This window comes from Octopus sinensis, linkage group LG5 (assembly GCF_006345805.1).
Source record: "Octopus sinensis linkage group LG5, ASM634580v1, whole genome shotgun sequence".
NCBI classification, from domain to species: Eukaryota; Metazoa; Mollusca; class Cephalopoda; order Octopoda; family Octopodidae; genus Octopus; species Octopus sinensis.
The window spans coordinates 99,484,126-99,510,253 of NC_043001.1; the positions used below are offsets into that span (position 1 = coordinate 99,484,126).

At 33.9% G+C, this 26,128-nt stretch overlaps 1 protein-coding gene across 5 annotated transcripts in view; it reads left to right on the plus strand.

Moving 5' to 3' along the window:
* Positions 1–16,550: 16,550 nt before the first annotated feature.
* The window catches only part of LOC115211753, a 33,775-nt gene continuing 24,197 nt past the window's right edge, over positions 16,551–26,128 (plus strand). For 2 of the 5 annotated variants that reach the window (XM_036502977.1, XM_029780404.2), the window contains exon 1: positions 17,681–18,407. The gene's annotated coding sequence lies outside the window, so the exon portion shown is untranslated. Of the gene's footprint in view, positions 17,095–17,469; positions 17,521–17,680; positions 18,408–26,128 lie in introns of those variants that run through there. The other 3 variants (XM_036502975.1, XM_036502974.1, XM_036502976.1) reach the window with 3 other exon arrangements.

Consider the following 26,128-nt stretch of genomic DNA (forward strand, 5'->3'; position numbering starts at 1 on the left):
CGTAATATAGTGAGCTGGTTGAGAATAGGACAGTAACGGTTTAGTAAGTTGTTTGTTTCCTTTTTACAATTATTAGTTGCAGTGACAGATTTCTCTGTCTGGATAAAGAACGGATCTCATGACATGTATGTACGAAATGGGTAGTGAATGCAGATTTTCTGTGAAAGGGAGACTGGAGTAAGCTAAATAGGGTTCATTTTCATAAATAATACAAAAAAATTCTCACTTTTAAGTTGTTATGAAATCAACAATGTTGAAAGCTACAAATACTCTGAACATGCACACAGAAATATAATGATTAACACAATGTATTTATGGATCACTGGGTTACCATAGTTTAAAAGGTATGCGTGAAGAATCTTTTAAGAACCATTACTCAAGTAATAATTCACTTTCTAATATTTTAGTAAGAGGAATGTTATAGCCTTATCTAAACATGGCAATTAAAAGAGCCATGCCAAGTTTAAAATATCATGGTCAGTTTTAACATTTCGTAATAAATGTATCTATACATTTGTTGTAACCTCTATAAAAATATCAAATCCTATTTAAGACATGTATTTTAAAATGAAATATAATGACTGAATTAACAAATGCTGTCGTAGAAATATATTTTTAACCAACTTCATAGAATAGTTGAAGTTAGTTAAAATAGATGTAATTTCATTGTCATGCCAGTATTTCAGTATCTGCCATTCTTGGATATAACCGAACAGCAGAATGCTACTATAACACTATATCAGCCACACTGAAATTACTTCTACCATTCATAGTCCAGACAGAAATTAGATTGCAAAACTTAATGCTTTACTAGTCATAAAGCCTATATAATTCTAACTGATCACAAAGAGAACTCCACTATTAGCCCCAATCCTACTGAAAGTAAATTTGGGATGGTTAGTGAATATATTTAAATGGAATTAATGAAAAAATTTGAAAAACTACTAGTTTATGATAGTGGAATAATACCAGTACTGTAGTTAATTGGTTAAGTAAATTTAGAGAAAAAAATAAATGGAAGTTCACCCAATAGAATTTTATCCGTCCACTTCTAAAAAATCTTCTCGCTAATGATTAGAATTTAGAAGAGCAAATTGTACTGTAAACAGTGATATTTATACATAGCAGAAAATCCCTCTTTTGAACATGGGGCTGACATGGGTAAAAAATATTAATGGTCCATTAGATATTAGCAGGGATAGATGGTTAGACATTTGCAAGTTCATATTATACACTTTAGATATGTTCAAATTTAGATTCAAAATCTTAGATATAAAACTATATAGAGATGTGGCATGGCTGTTTCTGACTAAAACAAAAGTAGAAAATAGGTAATCACTACATTTAAGAAGCTATGAATTATTACAGTAGTTATGAACATAAGATGTTATCTTAGATATAGGCATAAGTCTTACATAAAACAAAATGTTAATCCTAGATTTAGGCATAAGTCCTACATGAAACAAAATGAAATTTCATGTACATCAATAAAAATTCTAATATCTTCAATTATCTTTAAGTATGTAATCTAGTCAGCAACATAAACAAAAGAAATTCTAACATAACCTCAAAATAAAATCACTTTCAACAGAACAGCAAATTAACCCTTTAGTGTTCAGATTATTCAATCAAACATAATGCCTATTGATTCCCATTGATTTGAATTAATCATGCATTATCTCATATCTTCAAGATCTTGATGGTGTAATTACTTAATATAGAATAACATTGTAGGGTAGGCGTGAGAGCCTGGATCTGGGCAGTTTGAACATAAAACAGATTAGCTATTTTGGCCGGATATGGCCGGTTTAAATACTAAAGGGTTAAGGTAATGAATCAGAAAATAATGGCTTCAAATGAAAATAGCTTCATATTCGAGGTAGAACAACCTAGATGAATTATTTCAGTTTGGTACTTATTTTATCAATCTTTATTTGCTGAACCACTAAATTGTTGATCATAAAAGAACACAGCATAATAAGGCTTCTATTGCCATCCCTCACATATTTTCACACTTATCTCATCACCCACCTCTTTGTCTACCTGCTAATGTCTATCACTTGCCTTGTCTCTAACTACTTCTACCTGTCCTTGCCTTCTTCCTATCAAATTTTTCTTCCTTCCGCCTTCCCACTCATTCTGGTTCTTCTAACATTGTTCTCTCTTTTCTCTGCAATACTCCCACCTACCTAGTCACTGGTGCAAATATATATGCCCTAATTTATCAAGTACACTCTGTACCTATTTTAACTTTCCCATTTCCAGCTCTTTAATAACCATTTTTGACCTTTCTGTTGTCATTGTTCCTTTTTTTCAAATTTACATTTACTATATACCAGGATCGTATTCCACCTACAGTTCACACCATAAAGTGGTTAATAAAATGAATAGAGAAAGTGTAGGTTTATGTGGTCCTTCCAGCCCTGTCTCATCAATAACTTTTCAACCTCTCTAGTGTTGGTACTATGAGAGACTGTACCTCATACATTCTGTAAAGTGGTTGGCTTGCAAGTGTATCTAGACTTTTGGAACTGTAGATCCTAATGTGTGGCAACTTGGACCATGACAACCCGTCCAACTTAACCTAGCATTGAAAGCAGTTGTAAAACGATGATGATATTGACATTAACTGGAAAGGCACATCAATCACAACTCAATAAAATTACCGTTTTTCTTGTTCTTTTCTTCCTAATCGGGATGCGTTTGGTCAAAAGTTTTTGTTACCTATACACAACAATAAACCTGCTTCACTTTGGTGAGTGTATTTTTAGTATTCTTTATTATATTTCTTCTGTTTTGCCAGTCTTTCATCGACAAGAATTTGTCAGTTAAATTTGGTCGTATAAAATTGCGAGTCTTTCTTGAGTGGTGGTGGTGGTAGCGTTGGGAGGAGGAACACAAATCCCTTTACAAAAATAATAAAAAAAGGAAAAGCAAATGACCATCCCCATTTTAACAACATATAATATATATGGAATAAATGTACCATACAGAGAGTAAAAGAGGGTGTAATTGAAATATAGAGTGAGAGAGAATGAGGTGAAGAGACATATGTGTCAAGCATCTGCTTAACAACAAAACTGCTGTGATGTATCTATAATAACGTCAGAAAGGAGAGGGAAAATATCACTCATTTGTTTCAAATAAACTTTCTGATACTGAAAACAATTACAAAAGTAGCAAGCAGAACAACTGATTAGTGACAAAACCAATGAAGAATCCCCTAGTTTGACACTTTGTAAGTCAAGTGACTGCAACATTAGCAGCGCAGTCAACAAGAATAGCAGCAACAGCATAATGGGAGCATGAGTGGATTGAACTGCCACTGCCACCACCACCAATATTTTAACCACTTCAACAGCATCACCAAATTTTGATGACACCACCATTATGGCATCAAGGAAATATTGTAAAGCTGTCTCAAACATTTCAGTTATACCGGTAGACAGTGAATCATTTAGAAGGGTCCAAGTCTTGGTCAATGCGCACGTTATGTATATATATCTATTATATATGTAGGAAATTCTGTCTGTGGGTGTGTTTGCAAAGTTGTTAGTTAATTCCTCCTACATCGTTTTATCGATTTTGATGAAATTTGACACATGAGTAGAACTCATGTCTGGAAACCTCATAGCACACTTAGATTATTGAAAAAAGTTGGTAATAGGGCCCTTGGAAGGGATCCTTATATATATATATATATAATATATTTTATTTTAATAGCCAAGGGAAATAACCCATTCGTCCCTGGAAGGGATCCTTATAATATATTTTATTTTAACAGCCAAGAGAAATACTCTATGCATTCTCCTAAATTATTTGGTATAAATCAAATTGAGTATACTTATTTCTTAGTATTTGAACTGTTAGAGTTATTTTTGCAATTTATCCAGTACAACCCTTAAACAGGTAAATAGTATTTTCCTAAACATTAGATCCACTTATTTCGGTTAGTGGCTTATTCACAAATATACCAACACTAGCACTGTTGAGGGTAATATTCTCTAGGAATGCACAAAAGCCCTTTTCAGAGTTATTTACTTTGAATTGTTATTATCTCATATCTGATTAGCCTGTTATTACATAACATGCTTCACGATTTTAGTATACATACCTTATTAGTATTTCCTCCTAATTTCTATATACTCTGGGAATGCATTAAAGCCGTTTTTGGAGCTACTTTATTTGAATTCTTACTATTGGGTAACTAATTTCATGTTATTACATAACTAACTTCACATTTTGGGTATTCACAACTTATTGGGAATTCCTAAAAACAAGATCCTGTGTAAGACAGTTCGGTATTCCCTGTAAATGCACAAAAACCATTTTAAGGGCCACATACTTTGTATTGTTGTTGGATTAGCAAAACAATTATGAGAATGGAACCAAGGGATAAGCCCTGCTTTACTGGGAATTACCGGGTACGTCAGCTAGTATATACATATATATACACACACACACACACACAGGCATGACAGAAGTAAATAGACATCCTTTAAAATTTATTTAAATCTGAAATTATACATTCAAATTATTTATTAATTATTATAATATGAATATCTAATATTTAGTAGACATGCCCATTGCATTTTTCAATGCAAGGATCCTATAGGGCATGCTACTGATCAGATGACAAATATTCTGTTCGGGGAATTTCTTGCCCAGTTTCATGCAGTAATCTCAAAAGATTTAGTTTCTTTTTACAAAGTGTCCTGTCCATTATGCCCTAGAGGTGTTCAATAGGATTCATATCTGGTGACTGGCTTGGCCTTGGAAGTTTTTTAATGCCATTCTTTTCCAACCAATCTTGGGTCTTTTTAATCATTTTGTCATTAGAGAAAATTGGAAAGAGTCCTTTCTGCAATATGGACACATATTTATCTGAATTTATGTTGCCATCACACTCCATCAGCTCTGATTGACCATTGCTCCCCAGACCATCACAGAAAGCTGCATTGTTTCATTGTTGGCAGCAATCTTTTCATGTCAAATTCTTGATCCCCAGAACTACACTCAACCACTGTCAGAAAATACAGCAAATCTGGACTCATCAGAGAATATGTTAGTGTCCCAAAATGCTTGTGGCCACTGCATCATCTCACTGGCCCAATCATTTCCACATTTGTTATTGGCCAGTTGAAGAAGTGGCTTCCTTCCTTCTTCCTACTCTGTCATAATTGCCAGGTTTGTGGAGATACTTGACAGCTGTTCTGAGACTGACATCAACCTGTTCTGCTATGTGAGAGGCCTTGCAATGAGGATTATCCTCCACACTTAACTTAACAAAGCAAACGGTCCAATCAGAGGGCCCTGGGCAAAGTGATATGGACTCCTTCTTCTCTCTGGGGAATTGCACAATCATCCTATTAACTGTAGAAAGCAAGATCTCGAGGTTTTCTGTGATTTTATGCTAAGTCTACCTTCAGATTGACCCACAATATGGCCACTTTGAAATTTAGACAATTCCAAGGATTCTTTTGTACATGGCATAATTAAACAGTCACACATAGAACCTGAAACATAAAAATGTCCATTAATATAAAATATATACCTTTTCAAGTTAAAATAAACATAAAACAATGTTTTATGAGGGTGTCTATTTACTTCTGTCATGTGTGTGTGTGTGAATGTATATATATATATAATTGAAAATACACATTAAGTACAGGACATCACCAGCGAGTACTTAATGTGTATTTTTAATAATCTATAATTGAACACAACACTATTTTGTATCCTTGTTTATAAATTTCCCTTTAGATTTGCGTTGATAATGGACCATATAATTTTATATATATGTGTGTGTGTGTATATATATATATATATATATAATTATATTAAATAAGAGATAAAACCACTATTAGGCAAATCAAACAGTGAAAAACATAAGCCAATACATAAAATTAATTTAAAATATAAAAGTTAAAAATAAAAAATTATCTAAATAATTTAAACTTATAAATTTTATATATATATATATGTATGTATGTATATTTTTTATATTTATATATTATTTTATTTATTTATTAATTAATTAATTTATTTTTTATTTTATTTATTTATTTATTTTTTAAAAATATATATCAAAAGTATTAAAAGTTTAATAAAAGATACTCTTTATCTTTTATTAAACTTCTAATACTTTTGATATATATATAAAAAAAATAATAAAATAAGATAAATGAAAATAAATAAATAAATAAATTAATTAATAAAATAATATATAAATATAAAAATATACATACATACATATATATATATATATTATATATATATATTATATATATATATATATATATTTGTATATATATATAAAATTTATAAGTTTAAATTATTTAAATAATTTTTTATTTTTAACTTTTATATTTTAAATTAATTTTATGTATTGACTTATGTTTCTCACTGTTTGATTTGCCTAATAGTGGTTTTATCTCTTATTTAATATAATATAATATACTTATACTATAAAATTGGATTTAATCCTAAATCTCATTTTTCCCTGTAAGTTTGGATTTATTCCATAATATTATTATTATATATATATATATATATGTGAAAGTACAAAGTGAGATAGGGGTTATGAGTGTAACCCACTATGGGATATCAGTTATCCAATATACTGCCAGTGAAGTACCCAAAAGGCTAATACATAAATGCTTACAATTGCAATGCAATTAGTTAATTTATTGTATTAGATGGGCGAAGGTAAAATGTTTTACCTCAAAATCATAATACAAATAAGAAAATAGAGGAACAGATTCCTTTCAATCATCAACTTACAGATAATACCAATTCATATAATTTATTAACTAATTAAATAGGAACATCCAAATCCAACAGAATAAAACAGAATAAAACAATATACACCAATAAGTAAGATAATACCATAAAAATATTACATATAAAATGGATCTTACAGCTGTTTCGGCCTGTAGATAAAGGTATCTCATTGTGCCTATATTAGTCAGATGTATTGAGGTAATAAGCAGTTAAAAATGAGCTATATATATATAACTCAAGGCCTCGTCAGAGATTATAAAGTACAATTATGAAAATGTAAAATGCAAATATAAATATGAAACAAAATACACATACACAAGAATACATATATATATATATATATATAAGTGTATATACATATATACAAGTATATATATAATAATATACATACACATAAGGTTACAGATAATCAAATATATATACTGGAGTATACATATATATCCACATCAATGGGTACATATACAAAGTCCAAAGTTCATTGTATTACATTACCAAAACTATTAATATTATTATTATTATTATTATTATTATTAATAATAATACCAATAATGGAATATGTGCCTTCTGCTATACACAATACATAGTAGATGGAAAAAACCACATAAAATATAGTATAATATAATACAGTGTAACACAATATAATATAATATATTGTATATTACATATATAATATAGTATAACATAATATATAGACAGCTGCCTATGGAAGATGTCAGCACATTAATTCAACAAATAATGTAATATAATATATATAATGTCATTATATTCATATAACATAGTGAAAATCGAAACTTTAGTCTAAATCTGCATACATATATATACACACAGGTAACAAATGCATGTATATGCATATACATACATGCACAAAAACATCCACTTATACATATATACAGAGATTGTATCCTTTTACATCATACAAAAGATATATGCTTGTACATACATAGAGTTCACAGATCAAGAGGTAAGTGATAGGTCGTAACGAGCTATGCTTATGTTATTATCAATACAGTATTACAATGATTTAAAAACTTACAGGGGTAGGGGAGAGATTATTTACAATCTCAAGCTAAATCCAATTGGTTGGCACATTTGAATTTCATTGTCTTAGTTACGGTTGGTTGGTTAAAATGCACATACGTACACACATACATATATGCGCATATACACACGTACACATAGATAAGCATATGCACATAAATACACACATACATACATATCCATATACACATATACATACATATATACACATATACTTATACTTATAAACACCCACATACACATATATACATACACATACATACTAAAAACTAAAAAAATAATATTATAAACCATTTAAAGTGAAAACTATGCTAATTTTTAATATATAAAAAATGGCCTAAAATGGTATTATACGTTAGGATTATATATTTGGCAAAGGTTGGAAAATATTCAGACAAAGCTTTCGAAAGAAATAGAAACTATGCAATACACATTTGACAAGATTTATGGTAAAGAAATAGGAAGAAATTTACGAAAGATACAAAAATCAAATTCACCATGTAAATATGCCGTTACTATAATGCGAATCCATACAATCAAATTAACATCAGCCTTCACACCTCTCCAATTAAACTCATTGCAAAAGTTAAGTTGTATAAAATACCATAATAAAAACAAAATATTCTTATATTTTCATAATTGTACTTTATAATCTCTGACGAGGCCTTGAGGTATATATACAAGTAATTCATTTTTAACCGCTTATTACCTCAATACATCTGACTAATATAGGCACAATGAGATACCTTTATCTATAGGCTGAAACAGCTGTAAGATCCATTTTATATGTAATATTTTTATGGTATTATCTTACTTATTGATGTATATTGTTTTATTCTGTTGGATTTGGATGTTCCTATTTAATTAGTTAATAAATTATATGAATTGGTATTATCTGTAAGTTGATGATTGAAAGGAATCTGTTCCTCCATTTTCTTATTTGTATATATTTATACATATATATTTTACCTGTAGAAATGTTAATAGAAACAATTGCACTGTAAGTTACAGAGGCACCAACACGTACACTGATTGCGTGCTAAACTTAATGCATGGACATTTTGAAGAATGGGAAGCATATGAAGTCTCAAAACTTTCACCACTCATTGCAAGTATTTCAGAGCAATAGTTATGAAGTTTACCTCTGAAAAACAGGCATGAACTCACGCTATCATCCCTCCAAATGATGAGGAACTGTTGATGACATCTTCCTACATAGGGAAAATACCGGTGAAGGTGAACATCAAAGGGCATACCTACACAACTGTACTCTCAATGACTCTGTTTCCTAATAACTTTTCAGAAAATGGATTTAAAAAAATTTTTTTCTAAAAATACATTATGTATGGCCATGTATTTTAATTTATATCAGAATTTAATGGGAAAAAAAATTTGATGTGCACACACATCACATTTTTTTCAAAAAAATTCATGTTTCATTTTGTAGATATATATGTGATGTGTCAGAATGTATGTGTGCCCAATCAACATTGCTTTTTTTTTTTTCAGATCACATTCCAATATATTCGGAATCTACACCGTCTGTTAAGTATTTGTAGAAAATCTTATTAAAAAAACCCCATTTTTTCTGGAAGTTATGAGGAAACAAAGTTGGGTAGAGTGATGCATTTTCACATGCCTGTGAAAGCTGTTTCATCAGAATAAACATAACATCATTGATAGTCGCCATAAAAAGTGAGGAAGAAGATGTGAAAAGCATCCCAATAAAGCAACATTTTACTAGGAGAGGAGATGGTTAGTTATTGGCATGAACACACAAACAGAACTTGAAGATATTGAGAAAATACATGGCCATACAACATAAATTCTTGGATTATTAACATTATCTCTGACTTGAGAAAATATAACATAATTATCAAATGGCAATTAACACCAGCTCCACTTAAAGAGGGGAGATCATTTCAAGAATAAAGAATTTTCCAAAGTTGATATGCCATTAAGAAAAAGGAGAATTCAATTGTCTCTCAGACAGTCATGGATAAGAATTTATGTTGTATGATGTTCGATATACCTCTGTTTGCCTAAATTGTTCAGATACATCCCACCAGCCACTGAGATATCTTTCTTAGTTCATTTTTGTTTAAACTGCTTTTTCTCTATCAGTCTATGAGCTTTGGCTACTGAAGATAAGTTTGGATGATTGTAGTGATTACGGTTATTGAGCCAGAAATGCATGCACACGACTATGCTGTTATCTCCAGGCATTAAACCAGTTCTTTTCTTTAATGGTATGTCAACCTTGGCGAGCTGGCAGAAACGTTAGCACAGCGGGCGAAATGCTTAGCGGTATTTCGTCTGCTGTTACGTTGTAAGTTCAAATTCCGCCGAGGTCGACTTTGCCTTTCATCCTTTCAGGGTTGATAAATTAAGTACCAGTTAGGTACTGGGGTCGATACAATCAACTTAATCCGTTTGTCTGTCCTTGTTTGTCCCCTCTGTGTGTAGTAAAGAAATAGGTATGTGAACCTTGTGAAGATGCATGGTTTAGTGCACGCATGGGCAACATGCGGCCCTCGACATGTTGTTGTGCTGCCTTCGACGAATTTGTAGACTACTAATTTTGTACTATGACAAATAAAATTTCATACTAAGACACATAAACTTTCATAATAAGACAAATAAAATTAAGAACTGCAAAAACTTCAGTGTAAAATGGGCAAGTAATATTTCATGCATATATGTTTTATCATGCAGCCCTCTCCCATTTGGAAATGGCACGATGCAGCACCCAGTTAACAAAAAGTTGCCCATCCCTGGCTTAGTGGTTAGGGTATTCAGCTCACGATCGTAAGGTCATGAGTTCCATTTCAGCGATGCATTGTGTCCTTGAGCAAGACAACTTATTTGACGTTGCTCAAATCCACTCAGCTGGCAAAAATGATTTGCACCTGTAATTCAAAGGGCCAGCTTTAAGCGTGTCTGTTGAGTGCTCAACCAATTGCCCATAATTTCACAAACAGGCTATTCCGTTCACCATATCAAATGGAGCCCTTGACGTCATAACCGACAGAGAACCAGTTAAAATTTCACCATTGGAGAAGACGTGATTCTTGAGATTACCTCCCCCTATCAAGTAGAGCTAGTGTTAATTGGCATGAGATAATTATGATATATCTTTTAGAGGCGGAGGTAATTTTAAGAAATCAAAAATTGATATTGCATGGTATTTGATATATCTCTGCATTTCTTCCCCCACTCTCTCTGTATATATGTATATCAAAAAGTTCCCGGACTAGATATGTTTAATAAAAAATAACTTGTTTTAACATCATCTTCGAAATAGTCACTTTGCGCAGCAATACACCAGTCCCAGCGTTCCTACCAATTTTGGAATCTGGCCTGGAAGTCATTTTCTGTAAGTGAGTCGAGGACTTACTGCGTTTTGCTCTGGATCTTGCCAGGTGTTAAAAAAAGCGACCTTTGAGCTGCCTTTTCATCTTGGGGATGCGGTGGAAGTTCACGGATGCTAAATCTGACAAATGGGACGGGTACAGAAGTGATACCATGTTGTTTTTTGGCAAGAAACTCATGAGGGAGGAGAGCTTGGTGACAGGGTGCATTGTCATCATGAGGAATCCAATTCTTTGCGCTCCACATGTCCAGTCGCTTTCGCCGAATGTTTTCCCTCAAACACTTCAAAACATCGCAATAGAACTCTTCTTGATTGATAGTCTGGCCATGGAGGATGAATTCTCGATGCACAATACCACGGATGTCGAAAAAACAAAACAATGAGCATGCACTTGATCGGGCTGCAACTCCATCATGCCTTCTTCGGTCATGGAGATGAAGACCGCTTCCATTGTGATGATTGCTGCTTCCTCTCAGGGTCGTACCTGTAAATCCAATTCACGTTACTGGTGATGATCCTTGACATGAAGGATGGGTCATCAGTGGCACACTGGCAGAGATCTTGAGAGACTTTGATGTGTTTTTTCTGCTCAGTGGTCAGCAGGCGGCAGGGTGGAGGGAACTTGGCAGAGACTCGTCGCATGTTCAATTCAGACGTTAGGATTACCTGAATGCACCCATATGACAGACCAACATCAATAATGTGGTTGATTGTTCTCCGACGATCCTATTGCATGAGCTAATGAATTTTGTCTACATTTCTGGGGGTGACGCTCGTGACAGGTCTTCCAGATCGCTCATCACTTTCCAGGGACGTTCTTTCTCTTTTGAAGTACCCATGCCACTAAAAACATTGCGTACGACCCATTGCTTCATTGCCGTAAGCATGCTCGATATCTCTGTAGCAGACTTCTCAAGTTCAACGGAAAATTTCACATTGGCTCTTTGTTCCTGTCCATGACAAAATCGCAGACTACAAATTACACGTGATCACGAAAATACAAATTTCACAACTTACGAAGTAAATACAGGGCAGACTGTCTCATGAAGGTCACTGCTAACCCTCAATGCGCACTCAACGAGGTCATGGGCCAACAGGTTTTTGGGATCTGATGATACGCCATAAAGCTAAACTCTTTTGGATAGGAAACCTAAGGTAATCCCATAAACCGGCCTTCCCCATTTTTAATATACACTGCTCTACATCTTAGAGTGTGCTTCTTTAGGATTTATGTTTTCTAGAAACGATTATATATATATATCGATACGCCATAAAGCTAAACCCATTATGCACGGGAAACCTAGGGTAATCCCGTAAACCGCCCTTCCCCATTTTAAATATACATGTGTGTGTGTAGAATGTTGAAAAGTAACACACGAGTTGATATATTTTAGGAAAATAAGACAAGGTAGAAAATGCTAAAATGATTTTATCATCAAATACATTTTGCAAAGGTTAGTACTGGTTTCTGTTACAACCACAACAGATCACTTTTAGGTCACTTGACCATTAAAGAGGATTCCCCAGACAGCTCTCATACTGGGTCATACCACTCCCGTCGTTTTCATTTCTTTCTTCTTTTTCCTCTTCTTCTCTTTCTTCTTCACTGTCTCCTCCCTCAGCTGCTGCTGCTTAAACCATCGAACTTCAGAACCAAACATTTCTCTGCACCCATAAACGCTATTTCTTCAGATCTCCTACTACCTATTGAACCTTCACAAAGGAAAAGAGAGAGAGAGAGAAACAGAAAACAAGAAAATGCCCTACCTATTTGAAAGACTATGGAAATATTTACAAAACATTTCATTTAATTATTTTTTTTTTGTTTTATTCTTAATTGAAAAAGTCGAAAAGAATGAAACCAGTATTAATCTTTACAAAATGTATTTCATGATAAAATTATTTTAGCATTTTCTCCCTTGTCTTATATATATATATATATATATATATATATATCCCGAGCGTTAAACTAATACATCTGTTTGTTGTTTACACACCCGTCTTCATCTTGTTTCTTTGTAGATTCTCATATATATATATATACATACACACAACACATATAGCTAGATAGTACATGTGTGTGTGATTATTTGAAATCACTCCTAAGCCAGGCTCTTTAGGCCAAAGCTTACTTTACTTTGCCAAAGTGCTTGAGCATCTGTCTGAGAGTCAATGGCATAGCTAGATTGTATGCCCTTAGGACAGTCCTTTAGTTCAATTTCTGTCCCCCACAAAAATATATGCTGATATAGCAAATCGAAAAGTGCTACCTAGGGCGGGCTGCCTCAGGACCACCTATAGCTACGCTACAAATGAGAATATAAGATTGCCTCCTGGATGGTATGTGAATTCATCATAGGATTAACTCCCACTCAGCTGTCACTGGTACACACACACACACAGGCAGATTGATGAGGTCATGAGTAGCAACAAAAGGTCTTTAATAAACAACTGATTGATTGTTTGATCGACTGATTATGCAAGTGATCGATTAGTTGGTTAAATAACTAACCAATTAAATAATAAGGAAGTGAAAACGAACTTGTGCTTGTGTTATTACCAGCGTAATGACCCTTCAAGATACAACAAAATACGTGTGTGTCATCGTAATGAAGGGTTTTAGTCGAACAAATCAACCCCAGCACTTATGTTTCTAAAGTCTGTTACTTTTACCGATTCCTTTTGCTGAAATGCTACATTACAAGGACATAAACAAACCAACACCAGTTGCCAAGCAGTGGTGATGCAAACACATAGCTACACACACACACATATATATATATATAACTCCAAGAAAGTTAGGGGTTGTGAGTCCAACCCACTAAGGGATAATATCTATCCAATATACTGTTGGTAGAATACCCAATTATTAATACACAAGTGTTTTTTATTGCATTGCAATTACATTACCTAGTGTATTAAATGGGTGAAGGTAAAAAAATATTTTACCATTAATTTATATTACAAATAAGAAAATGGAGAACAATAGTTGGTTCATCAACTTTAGGACATTAAAAATGTTAACTTATTTATTTATTAAACTGATAATTATGTTCAGAAGTGGCTGTGTGGTAAGTAGCTTGTGTACCAACCACATGGTTCCGGGTTCAGTCCCACTGCGTGGAACCTTGGGCAAGTGTCTTCTACTATAACCTCGGGCCAACCAAAGCCTTGTGAGTGGATTTGGTAGACGGAAACTGAAAGAAGCCCGTCGTATATATGTATATATATATGTGTGTGTGTGTTTGTGTATCTGTGTTTGTCCCCCTAGCATTGCTTGACAACCGATGCTGGTGTGTTTATGTCCCCGTCACTTAGCGGTTCGGCAAAAGAGACCGATAGAATAAGTACTGGGCTTACAAAAGAATAAGTCCCGGGGTCGAGTTGCTCCAGCATGGCCGCAGTCAAATGACTGAAACAAGTAAAAGAGTAAAAGAGTTTAATAAAGAAATAAGTTAACATTTTTAATGTCCTAAAGTTGATGAACCAACTATTGTTCTCCTCCATTTTCTTATTCGAAATATATATATATATATATATATATATATATATATGTGGAGGCGCAGTGGCCCAGTGGTTAGGGCAGCGGACTTGCGGTTTCAAATACCATACCGGGCGTTGTGAGTGTTTATTGAGCGAAAACACCTAAAGCTTCACGAAGCTCCGGTAGGGGGTGGTGGCGATTCCTGCTGTACTCTTTCACCACAATTTTCTTTTCTTGGCCTCCTCACTTAGCCAGCAGGGTGGCGTCATTTGAAGGCTTAAACAAGGCGAAGCGCATTGTGACCAGCGATGTGTAGCAACATCTGATAGCCTGGTTGGTCACGGTGATAAGATATAAGTTAGAGGTAATGTAACCATCTAAGGGATAAAAATATCCAATATCTTGAATTATTGACCCCACTAAAAATGTAAGACTATTGAATAAACGAACATTTTTCCTTTGTTCCTCTCCTTTCCGGATGTTTTCTTTCTATTATCTTCACCATACAATCATTCTCATGATGTCTGTCAACTGCAACGAGGTAAATGCGAATTTACCCAAGCTTGATACACTGAAACAGCTGTAAACATACTCTCATCTTAATTAAATAATGACTTTATAACACCAATGAACTACTTCTCACGGATCTTTTTGGTTTGAACGGCAGTTTTTAACATAAATTCTAGGTAACTAAAAAAATTTTTAACTTCGTATACTGGTAGAAAGTGTTTATAAAACATCTTTTTCTCTTGGCTTTATTGAGAAAATTCTATAGTTTGTAAGATATTTGTTGTTTTTTTTCTTCAATTTCTACCAATCAGTAACGTCTATTGAGTTAAAAAGCATTCTGTGCCGTATGAATATGTTCCTCGTTTAAGAAACAGATTGGGTTTATTTACATTTGTGAAGAAAAAAAGACACCCTTCCCCCACCCCTAAAAGAGATTGAAATGTAATAGATCGATTCTAGGGTCATAATTATGGGTGACAATTTCATGACACCGCTAGAAAAAACTGCCGTTCAAACCGAAAATATCCCTTCTCACTGTTATTTATTGCTCCATTTCTTATCGTCTATATATAAATATATATATTCTTTTACTTGTTTCCGTCTACCAAATCCACACACAAGGCTTTGGTCGGCCGAGGTTATAGAAGACACTTGCCCAAGGTTTTACGCAGTGGGACTGAACCTAGGACCAGGCGTAGGAGTGGCTGTGTGGTAAGAGGCTTGCTTACCAACCACATGGTTCCGGGTTCAGTCCCAGTGCATGGCACCTTGGGCAAGTGTCTTCTACTATAGCCTCGGGCCGACCAAAGCCTTGTGAGTGGATCTGGTAGAGGGAAACTGAAAGAAGCCCGTTGTATATATATATATGTGTGTGTATATGTTTGTCCCCCCAACATCGCTTGACAACCGATACTGGTGTGTTTACGTCCCCGTAACCTAGCGGTTCGGCAAAAGAGATCCGATAGAATAAGTACTAGGCTTACAAAGAATAAATAGGTCCTGGGGTCGATTTGCTCGACTAACTGCGGTGCTCCAGCATGGCCACAGTGAAATGACTGAAACAAGTAAAAGAGTAGAGTATGTGTAGGGAAAGAGAGAGAGAGAGAGAGATTGGATATTAACTCGTTGGAATGAATATAAATAGAAAATGGTAAATGTCCTCGTGTTAGGTTCATCTAGATCTTATCATAATTTAATCTATATTCTCAATAATAGGTTGCTTACAGAACATAAAAAAAAAGACTACGTAAAAATTGACGTTATATTGTTCTGTGCACCTGAAATGTAAGCATATTTATCAGTGCATGCTTAGATATACGAAGTCATATCTCGGTTAATGAGCTAAGTGAAGTACATTGCTCATTTGATAAATTAAGTATCAGATACCTGCAATCATTTGATCACTGAATTTTTTTTTTTATCATAATGGAGTCAGAAATATGCGATTGTTTAATCTTAACAACCAATTATTTAGATGTGTCGAATAGCTAAAATCTTTACTGGAATTTTGAATATGAAAATACAGGACGTTTACATAAGTACACTATACAAACGTATGTCAATTCTATTTGTTTTATATTCAAAATTACAGTTATGACTAGCTATTCGACACATTTACCTAAATATGGCTGTATAAATTAAACAACCTCACACATTTCTTATTCCATTCTGATAAAAAAAAAATCCAATTAACTGATTATAGCTATTTGGTACTCAATTCACCTACTGGCCAGTGTACTAGATACTTCGTTTAGCACATAAACTAGCCACTGAGTATAAAGAAGGTACTCTAAATCACATCTATTCGTCTCTCTTATAGTTTGATGACTTTCCACGTGACTCGATTCCAGCATACTACAGTTAAGGTTGAATATTCATGACCCTTTCCGTCCAGGGGAAAATATAGGTCGGTCATTCGTTTAACGTATTGCCATTAACTCCAAGCTTTCCATTATTTTGTCCCTTTCGTTTTTCACTTTAAATCTAGTAAGTGATACATGTCCTTCTCCTGCGTGTAAATCCATCTGCTGATCAACTTAACAGTTTATATTTATCATCGTAAGCAATTTTCATTTCATTCGAAGTTGTTAGAACGAAAAAAAAAACAGAGACGATATTGAGATAGGGGATTTCCTAGTTGCTTCGATAGAAAGACGCAGTGAAACAAAACGGATTGTAAATTTGTTAAAGGGTCTAGTTGTTTGTTGATTATAATATTTTACTTTGTTTGATGACGATAAAATGTAAAAAGCATATCAATGATTTTTCTTTTTTTCCGCAGTAGACAGGACACCGGCGGAAGTAAGAAACCGTGCAAAAAGAGCAATCAATGGTGAGACAACTCTTATTTATGTTTGTTGAGTTGAGTCAGGGCCTGATAATAGAAGTAGTATGAGTAAACAAGACAAAGAGAGAGGCCCCTCTCCCTTTCTCTCTTCCCACTCTCTCTCTAAAAAAATCTCTTAGTCAAAGTGAGAGAGAAAGAGAGAGAGAGAAAAGAGGAAGTAAAGTGGAGTGAGGAGAAAGAGTAATTGTGAGTGTGAAAGAGGAGAGAGAGAAATAAAGAACTGTAGGTTAAATTATGGAAGGAGTTGAGTAGCGGCTGAGGATATTTGCTGTAAGGCACCCCGCAAAACATAACACAATATGCCATAAATATACTCATATATCAGTGCCGATTACAATTAATACTCGCATCTTGCTCTTTTCTTTATCATATATACTCGCTTACACTCACTCACTCACTTGCACACATAAAAACCCAACCTCACTACCACACACCACACTGAGGCAAAGCAGCGGGGTTTTTTTTGTCTGTTTCTATGAAAGGGGCCAATCTTATTCCTACAACGGCTTAAGTGCTATATATATATATATATATATATACACACACTACTAGTTTTATCTTCTCGGTCATCCTTTCTCTTTTATGCCTTCTCTGTATATTTATATATATACATTCAACTACATAATCTCCGTCTTTTAACTACCTTTATGAAACGACGACGATGACGAACGACGGTGAGGGAAAAATCGAATGATTTAAAAAAAAAAAAAAAAAAAAAAAAAACGAAGAAGAAATCAGAAAGGGAAAGGAGAAAAATAAACTATCTGTGAATTAAACAAGAGCGACTTATCAGGAGAGATCCAACCATGTTCTCTTTCTACACACATTTCGTCCCAGATATGACGCACTGAACCGAGAGAGGACAAAATTCTGTACGTATAGTTACATGTATTGTTTGTGTGTATGTATGTTATATATATATATATATATACATATATATATATATAGTAAATGTTCTCTTATTTGTTATGTACACCCTGACGGGTTCGACTATTACAAATTTGGTCCTTGCCTATTCTTACATAGAATAAATAAATATATATATATATAATATATATATATATATATATATATATATATATAGGTAGGTAGGTGATTTAGAAAATTTACTATCACTATCAGCTTTCCCCCTACCCCAGATTTTACTCTCCTTGTTTAGATTTTGAAATAAACACGCTAGTCTCGAATTTATCCAATTTCATTTTTGTTCGTCATCCCCGACTATTTATATATTTCGTATTATATAAAATAAGTTTAAAAAAAAAAATTGTTTGACTATTAGTCAAGACTCTATCACTATGACAACAATATTCATAGAAAAATTATTATTGCTATTATTACATAAACACGAATCTGCTATTTTTAGTGGAAAGATACGCGTAATTGTGAGCCTCATGCCTATCCCAAGGGCATTAGTTATCTGAGTGGAGTGGTTCCAACTAAATCGAAACCTGGTCGCGGACGAAACCTGTTCAATGTGATTTGTTAATTATATATCATCTCGTCATATGTTTTGAGGTGTATTTCTGTCCAATCTTTGCTGGATATATTCATTTATGCCGATATTTATTTCTACTCTGTGTATGTCTGTGTGTATACTCACTCACACACACACACACACGCACACACTTTATATTTAGAGATGTGAATGTTTGTACAAAATGTAAATGCTGTTTGACGGTTTCTCACGGCAATATTTCTGGTAACACAGATATGAATCTATATTTCCAACTATGACTAACTGGCCGTGCTATATATATATATATATATATATATATATATATATGATATGTAAATATATATATAACATATATAATTGAGTATGTGTAAATTAGATGATATCACCAGTCCTGGAACTGTATGAGGTGGAGGACCTGTACCAAGTCGACGTATATGGGGATTTATGTGCAGCCATTCCTAGCAACATTGACTGCTGTATGTGTTAAGGTGATGTGTATATGTATGTGTGCGTGTGTATCTGCGTGTTGTGTATACACACGTACAAGCACATATGTGTGTATGTGTGAATATAATATATATATATAACGTATAGGTGCATTCATTTCATTGCAGTCCGGACGAATTGAATGAGGGAGGGTCGGAACATCTAAATAACTGGATAACAAACATTCACAGAAGCTGTTACAACAATAAGTTGTAACGACAATAATTCTCCGATGAACGAGAAAAAGAGTTCGTGGGGTGGGGTTTTTTTTGTGGTGATGGTGGTGCTGGAGAGTAAAAGGTGTAAGCAAGAAAAAGAAAAGCGAGAGAAAGATTAAACCGGCCTGCTGTGATTCATTATTAAATATTTATTTATTCATTCAACGAAGACAACTGATAATTCAAAATCTGGTGCTAGAGATAATGAATCGAGGGAAATTTTTTTCTCCCTTCATATTACAGCATCAGGGGAAAAAAATCATCTGATTTATTACCTCATTCTTCTCCCTCTTCACACGCACGCACACACACACACACACATACACACACACACACACACACATATATATATATATATATATAATTTCCCTACGCAATTCTCTACCCCCAACTAACATTATATGTGTTCTATTTGATATATCGATCGTGTTTTTATTCCGTCATTCCCCCACCGTCCCATCATCATTACCAGCAGCAGCAGTACCAGCATCACCACCACAACTATTATCACTGTCACTACCATCGTTATTATCAGCACCAACACCACTATTAACGCTAAACCCTTCTTATATTGTCTGTCCCCTGCCGCCAAGTCACTCAGCAGTCATCGCCCATTCTTAGGTCATCGTTACATTGGTTGCCATCAGTATCTTATGAGAAGGTCCCTTCTCTGATGGATGTCCATCCAACCTTTATCTGTTCTACCATTCTCTCTCTCTCTTTCCCTTCCCCTCCCTCTCTCTCTCACATACATCAAGCTGTGTTCGTTACATACATATTTATAGTATGTTAATAGCACCTAGATAAGGTAGGCTGACGACTGAGAATAGCATTGCTTTTGACTTGACGAGGTCTTGGCTGTTTTAAACCCTACCACCACCACGACAACCGAACCTTTTAACGAAACCATCTCCTGTTATACGTACTGTACGCACGTATGTGTGTGTATATATTTCCTGGACTGGATCAGTGACATCGAATACTTTAGGAAATCAATTAATGTATAGTGTAGTTCCAATACATACACGCATATATATATATATATATATATATACATACATATACACACACCCGCACTCATATATTCTACACGCATAATATATACAATAATATATTCGATATATTTATTATGCATGCACAGACACGCATGTGTGTGTGTGTGTGGTTAGTATTGTAGGAAAGGATAGTGTATTAAGTGGAATGTGGGTGAGATAGTGAATGAGAAGAGAAAGTGAGTGTGTGTGTATATAAGGCCAATCAGTATGATTTAGTGAGTTGTATAAAATATATTTGTCCTTCTGTTCGCTTTACTGAGCGTGTGGGTGGGATTTTAGTGTGCGTGTGATATATGACTATATTGTCCATTTCTGACTAGAAATATACATACATATATGTTCATGTGTGTAATATACATGTATGTGTATGAATGTGTAGGCGCACGCCAGATAGAAAAGTAAGAGAGAGGGTGAGAGACTCATGCATATGTATGTGAATGTGTCTATTGTGTGCCTGCATATATGTTAAGTATGTTTACTCACTTAATGCCAGATTTTCCACATATATATTTACATAAATACATACTTTATAAGATGTCCTATCATATAAAATAAAGGTTGTTACATTTTTCTATATGTTTTCTTTCCTTTTCTCTTTTATGTGTATCGCTCTACTGTGAAAATACACATTTAAAGAATTTGTGATGCTTTATAGTATATCGTTTCTTTCATAAAACAGATGATGTTTATTCATTCTCTTTCTCTCTCTATCTTTCATATACTAACTCTTTTCCGCTCATCTATCTATCTGTCTGTCTGTCTATCTATCTATCTATCTCCTCTCTCTCATTTTTGTGTATTAAGTATGTTACTTGTGTATATTAATATCATTACCACCCCTGTGTCAGTGTGTTGATGGTGTGTATTACTCGTTGAGCTAATAATATGTGTTGTGTGTTCAAGCATTTATTCATATATGCATGTGTGTGTATACGTATGTTTCCCCGTGCAACGGTGCGTATTCTTTTCTCTGACTCTTTTGCTGAGCTATACTACATTTATTCCACTTATATTCCCAAATCTACATCATAATTTTATCTAATATTCACATGCATTTCTATCTCGTGTATAAAATTAATGAGAAAATGTCTGCTCTGTACAGTACATTACATTTTTTTTTTATCTGCCTTTTTTTTTTACCTTACCTTAACAAAAGAAACAAATGCAGTATATTATTATTGGTACCTATCATTTTGATCTCGTGCGGAACGGGAAGGTACATGGTCCCATTTGGGGTCGATTTACTTTTTGTTCCATCGAAGTTAGTGAATGAAATAAGTATTGGACAAATATTGATATTTCTTCTATTGGTGTGTATATATATATATATATATATAACATCTGCCCATTTGATCTTGTGGAAAAACAAGAAACCATTATTAAAGTTTGCAGTTTTTCTAAATCAGAACATATACTATTTTCAAAGCCCCACACACTTTTTTGTTATATCTTGCAGTTATTATGGATACATTGTTTAGATTTTGAAATCGAAAGATAAGGTTTGGGTTTCTAACAAATTTCGTTACTGGATTAATAAAGAAAATGAGATAACATGATGCTGAGAATCTATTCAAGACTTTTATCGATCTCAGTGATATAACGAGCTTACCAGGGAACTTCTCTCTCTACACGGTCATTCGGTTTACTTGTATTTGCAAACCAAATCTCCCATAGCACATTCTACTGTCTTTGGGAAGAAGGGATGCATTAGATAGAGAAAATTGACGGGATTGTCACCGCTGGCATATTTAATCATTCTCTCAATTAGGGCGAAACAACAAGTGAAACAGAAAAGTAGAATTATGGTATTTAAAAATATATATTGTTCGTGTGTGTGTGTGTTTGCAGGTACTGTTTTTCATTTAGATGGAAGAGAAAAATAGAATTAGAATAAATATTTTGAACAAACAATTTGACATTACTTTATAAACAAAGAAAAAAGCCATTTAAAACTATTTTAAAATGAATTATTAATAACGTATGATCAGAAATCGATAAGTTAATGTCTATATTTAGTTCCATATAGTAATGTAAGAATCTTATTACTTATTAAGAGTTATCAGTTTCTATTGTTTTTTTTTATAAATATTTACGCCATTTTTTAAAATTCAAAACAAATTGAAACTTCCTTATAGGTGTTTACCATCTCATTGTGTCTTAAATCTTTTTTTAAATATATCTATCCCCTATCTCGATTCCTACACCCCAACCTCATATGGCAAGAGTTGTCTTGTATACAACAGTTTATTGCATAACATTAACATCCTTAAAATCAACATTAAGAAAATGTGAATCTAGTAAAATCAGTTTGAATAATAGTAAAGAATTTTTCCACTGAAAGAAAAATTTCCTTACCGGCATTCTAAAATTTTTTGCAGGTTTATAGAATTGTAGTTGTGGAATCTTTATTCTGTTTGTCTCAAAATCAAACTTCTTTGTTGGGTATAGCTTCCAGTTTCATTTTTATCAATGAAGAATACATGGATAAGGTTTCTTAAAATAAACTTTTTTTAACAGAGATGAAGCTTTATTGTTGTTATACCTAGGTCAACTTTGCTTTTCAACCTTTCAGGGTCGATAAAAATAAGTATTACTGGAGCCATGGGGTCAATATAATCAACTTTTCTCACTCAAAACTGCTGTTCCTGTGCCAAAATTAGAAAGGATTATTATTATTATTATTATTATTAATGTATCTCGGCTTTGTTCACATTCCTTGTAGAATTTATGTGGATAGTGGGTAACTTTGGGGATCCTGAAGCTTCCAGTAGTCTTTCAAGTTCTTACGGCTCTCCTGATAATCTTTCCTGTCTCTTAGAAGCAAACCTTCTGTAGAAGTTCTATAGGACATTCTGTTTCAATCTCCTTCACCTACTTGTCTGTGTCTTTACTCAGAGTTCCCAATACACCAATTATTACAGACACAACCTTTACAGTTTTTGTAATCCAAATTCTTGCAATTTCAAATTTTAAGGGATTGCATTTTTAAAACTTTTTCATCCTCTTTCCTCACAATACTGGAATCAAAAGGACATGACAGATCATCTTCGCTTTTCCTTGTCTATTATTGTCTGATTTATTATTTTCTAGCTTCTTATCCATTTGAATAGGAAAATCTCATAAAAACTACAACTACTATTCTGAGGTCAAGGTTTCCTTTATCATATTGAGGTCGATAAAATCGACCAGTTGAATACTGAGGTCAGTGCAATCAACTAATCTCTTCCCCTTAAAATTGCTGGCCTTGTGCCAAAATTTGAAAGCATTCTTATAATTGAGTTGCGGAATGATAGAAAATGTGTCATCTTTTGGTATTTTGAGTCATCTAATTCCATTCTTAGTTTAAATCTTGCTTAGGTTGATTTTCCATTCCTTCTGTATCAGTCAAGCATAAACTTGTTTTTGGTTTTGTGTTCATGATAGAAATCCTTATTCGTACCATCACCATTCTCATTTTAGTATCCTTTTTTTTTTTTCATACTGACCTACAATGTTTGTTATGAATGGTAATGTGCTATTCGAATCTGACCTCACCACTTGTTCCCATCTTCTCTTAAGCATTGCCTGCTATAGAAATTTTCCACTTTCAGGATAAAGTACTTCTTCACTCAGCACTCATTTATTTACATCACATAGTCATACTAGTGCAATCAACTCGCCTCACATCAGCTGATATGTCTACTGCTCAACATTCTCTCAGTTCACTTGTGCTTTTTTATCTTGCCAGTTAATATTGCACAACACACACATATTCTTTTATTCTTTTACTTGTTTTAGCCATTTGACTGCGGCCATGCTGGAGCACCGCCTTTAGTCGAGCAAATCGACCCCGGGACTTATTCTTTGTAAGCCCAGTACTTATTCTATCGGTGTCTTTTGCTGAACCGCTAAGTGACGGGGACATAAACACACCAGCATCGGTTGTCAAACAATGCTAGGGGGACAAACACACGCACATATATATATATACATATATACGACGGGCTTCTTTCAGTTTCCGTCTACCAAATCCACTTACAAGGCTTTGGCCGGCCCGAGGCTATAGTAGAAGACATTTGCCCAAGGTGCCATGCAGTAGGACTGAACCCGGAACCATGTGGTTGGTAAGCAAGCTAGTTGATTCATTTCTGATTCAGTTTCCATAGGTCTTTTACATTCAGGGACTATATCACACTACAATGAATTGTCACTTCTCATGGATGGGTTTCATACTTCAGTTTTCCATTGAAAAAACCTGTTATTGCTAATATATTTCTACTATTATTATTCCATTCACATCTAGGATGCCTTATATGAATGTTTAATCAACTCCAGTGCTTGACTGATACTTTATTTTATCAGTACCCTCTCTCCCCAGAATACTGAAAGGCAAAGTTGACTTCAGCAGGATTTGAACTTAGAGTGCAAAAGTTTGTTGCTAAATGCCACAAAGCATTTTGTCCAAATGTTGTAATGTAATACTGTTTGTCAACTGCTATATTTACTTTCTTAACAATTTGGTTGATACTTTTTATACAAAGATTTTATGCTTTTGGCATATGAGTGAGGAGGAAGTGTGAAGCCAGTGCTTAATTCCTAGTTGAATATAGTAATGGTGACAAAGGATGATTTTTGTTGCTGGGTAGGATTCTAGTCTATCAGAGATAAAATTTCTTCGAGATGATACAGCACATATACCTATTTCTAATATCAAGGTGAACCTTGTGTTTAGAATTCAGTGTTTATTCAGAGACAATAAAATGCTTACACGATCTTTGAATTCTTAACCTATGCATTGTTATTCCTGTACAATAATATCCCTCTTCGTTAACAAAATGATACCTCCAGGTTGTTATTCTCACAAACTGAAATATTCTTCACCCTTTCATTCTATTCTAAAGCCATCACCAACTATTTTTCTTTAAATTGATTATTTCATGTTAATATATTTAATGCATAGAACATCAAAAGCTAACTAATTGTGCAGTGAGGATAAAATAATTTTGCTCATCACTGTCAAATATAATTTTGATTGTTTCAGCAAGTGTGAGTAACAACTCCAGGCATGTTTTGGGCTCAATAGATCTCAGTAGATCTCTTCAGTAAAGTCTAGATTCCACTGTACTTGAAGTAGTGATGAAGGACTAAGTAAATATCTATCAGTGCTCATAAAAAAATAGAAATGATCAGAGGAAAAAATTACTTAGACAACATTTTCATGACAAGATGCTATGTAAAAAGCATTCAGTGGGATGGTTGGTGTTAGGAGGGACACCCAGCCATAAAAACTGTGCCAAAACAGACACAGAGGTCTGGTGCAGTCTTTTGCCTGACCAGCTCCTGTCAAACCATCCATTCCATGCAAGTGTGAAAGGCAGATGTTACACAATGATGAT